General features: G+C 38.0%; 1 non-coding gene across 1 annotated transcript; it reads left to right on the top strand.

Moving 5' to 3' along the window:
- The first annotated feature begins 440 nt into the window (after positions 1–440).
- LOC128295018 (small nucleolar RNA R71) lies at positions 441–547 on the top strand. The gene has a single exon (XR_008285325.1). It is a non-coding gene; the product is annotated as a small nucleolar RNA R71 (small nucleolar RNA).
- The last annotated feature ends 2,217 nt before the right edge of the window (positions 548–2,764 follow it).

Raw genomic sequence — 2,764 nt, 5'->3', positions numbered from 1 at the left:
TTCCTCCAACCTGTATTGTAAGTATTACTATAAGGTTTATTTTGAGAACGAGGATTATTAGCCATGTAATTTAACTGCTCGTTCTCTATGCTGTGGCCATAGGGTGGGTAATCTGGATTGCTCGATCCACCTCCACTTGCTTCGCACTGCATTGCTGGGTGAACCTGTGAAAAACTAAGAAAACCATCAATTTTCTTATTCAAGAGTTCTGCCTGATTAGAGAGCATGGTGACCGAATCGTCGTTATAAACGCCGGCTGCTTTTGTTGGCTTTGTCCTCATGACTTGCCACTGATATTATTCAATGACATCTGTTCTATAAATTCATAAGCATCTTCAAGAGTCTTATTATTGATAGTTCCGCCAACGGCTGCGTCGATCATCTGTCGAGTCGAAGGATTCAGGCCATTATGAAATGTTTGAACCTGTAGCTAGAGTGGTAACCCATGGTGAGGGCATCTTCTCAAGGGGTCCTTGTATCTCTCCCATGCATCGTAGAGTGTTTCTAATTCTATCTGCATAGAACAAGAGATATCATTACCTAATTTAGCCATTTTAGCCAGCGAAAAATATTTTAATAAAAACTTTTCGGTCATTTGTTCCCAAGTAGTGATTGACCCTCGTGATAACGAATTCAACCACTGTTTAGCTTTGTTTCTCAATGAAAAAGGGAATAACCAAAGGCGAATGGTGTCATCAGAAACGCCATGAATTTTAAATGTATCTCATAGTTCCAAAAAGTTTTCCAAGTGAGCGTTGGGATCTTCGTCCTGCAAACCATCAAACTGAACAAATTATTGTATCATTTGAATTGTGTTAGGTTTCAGTTCAAAAGTATTTGCAGCTACAGCAGGTCTAACTATGCTTGATTCAGTTCCTATTAAAGAAGGTTTAGCATAATCATACATAGTGCGCGGAGCAAGATTCTGATTAACAGCAATCGTAGGAGGTAACGGATTTTCTTGGTTTTTAGCCATCTCCTCGGTTGTGGTTGAGGTATCGTCCTCTTGCTCTTCCTCTGTGTATCGTAGGCTTTGCCTTATTTCTATTCGGTTTGTGCGAACCATGCAATCGATCTCACTATCAAACAGTAATGGTTCCGACGAGTTTCTTCTAGTCATACACTATAAAAACCTGCCAGGAACGAAGAAAAGAAAAATTAGAAAAAAAATAAAAATTTAAATTGCAAATAAAGTAGAATGGCTAAAGTAATAAAAATTGAGTGTTCCTAATATCCTAGTTCCCCGACAACGGCGCCAAAAACTTGATACGTGATATTCGTGATAGGTTTTAAAAATTTATTATTAATCGTTCTTGAAACAAACTATTATCATGATGAAGGCAAGTGTGCCTATCGAACAGTAGTATACCTTTAGCAAGACTGGATTGTCGAACCCAAAGGAACTAAGACTACTAGTAATTACTTTCTTTTTATTATCTAGCCTAAAAATTAAGGGATTTGGTTATCTAAACTAATTACTAAACTAAGAGTGCACAGAGAGAAAATTTGGGAAAATACGTTTTAGAAAATTCGATTGATTAAGACAATTCTTAAGGAAAAATCCACCTAAACTTCACTTGTTATTTGACTCTGAATCAGACGCTTTATTCATTTGACTTGATCCGTAGAAACCCCTAAGTTATATTATCATCTCTCTCAAGACTAATAACGTCTAACCCTAGGTTGATTAATTGAAATCTCTTTCTAATTAACATCTAGTGTTGCATTAACTCGATCTATGGATCCCCTTACTAGGTTTCACCCTAATTTGGCAAAATCTTATCACCCTATCTCTAGGCGTGCAATCAACTCCGCTTAATTATGACAAATTTACTTTTAGACGGGGCCTATTCCTCCTCTGAATAAGAGCATCATTAAATTGAATCAATATCCTAGAATATTAAAACAAGAATTAAGAACAAGTCAAATATTTATCATACAATTCAGATAATAATAACAAGATCCGTCTTAGGTTTCATTCCCCTTAGGTATTTAGGGGGTTTAGTTCATAATTATAGAAGAAAACATCTCAGAAGAATACAAAACATAAAGAAAACCCAAAACCCCTGAATGGAAATTGAAGGAAGATCTTCAGTCTTGATGATGAATCTGGCTTCTGAGATGGACCAATCGACTTCCCTTGAGTAATTCCTTACCTCTTACTCTGCATCACCCCTCCTGAGCACCTCCTCAGGTGTTTAAAAAGGCTTTAGAATGCCTAAGAACCCTCAAAATTGGCCTTTGTTGAATAGGGTTATACTTGGGCTCAGCAGGGACACGCCCGTGTGCGATTACTCCAGCTCGTGGTCAAGGCTGTTGAATAGGCACGGGCGTGTAGCCTACCCGTGTAAGTCGTGCTTCGATCCTACCAAAGGGACACGACCATGGGACACGCCCATGTGAGAAAGCCCAAGCCATGTTGATTTCCCATGTGGGTCTATTTTCTCTGTTTTCGACCTGTTTCTCGCTCTTTTTACTCTCCTATGCTCACCTAAGTATAACACATGAAATTAAAGAATTAAGAGCATCGAATTCACCAAATCTAAGGAGAAACCATCCATAAATGTGACAAGCATGGGATAAAAACATGTATAAATTACGGTTTATCAACCATGTGTTTGGTGAATGCCCATCAAACCCAACATCTGTATGTTACATGGGTTATTTCAATCGAAATAATAACACCTATTCCAACACCTACAATTCAGGGTGGAAGCAACATCCAAACGGATATCCAATGATAATTGATGTATGAAAATGAATT

This window comes from Gossypium arboreum, chromosome 6, assembly GCF_025698485.1.
Source record: "Gossypium arboreum isolate Shixiya-1 chromosome 6, ASM2569848v2, whole genome shotgun sequence".
In the NCBI taxonomy this organism is placed as follows: Eukaryota; Viridiplantae; Streptophyta; class Magnoliopsida; order Malvales; family Malvaceae; genus Gossypium; species Gossypium arboreum.
This window is presented reverse-complemented; position numbering and strand designations above follow the sequence as displayed.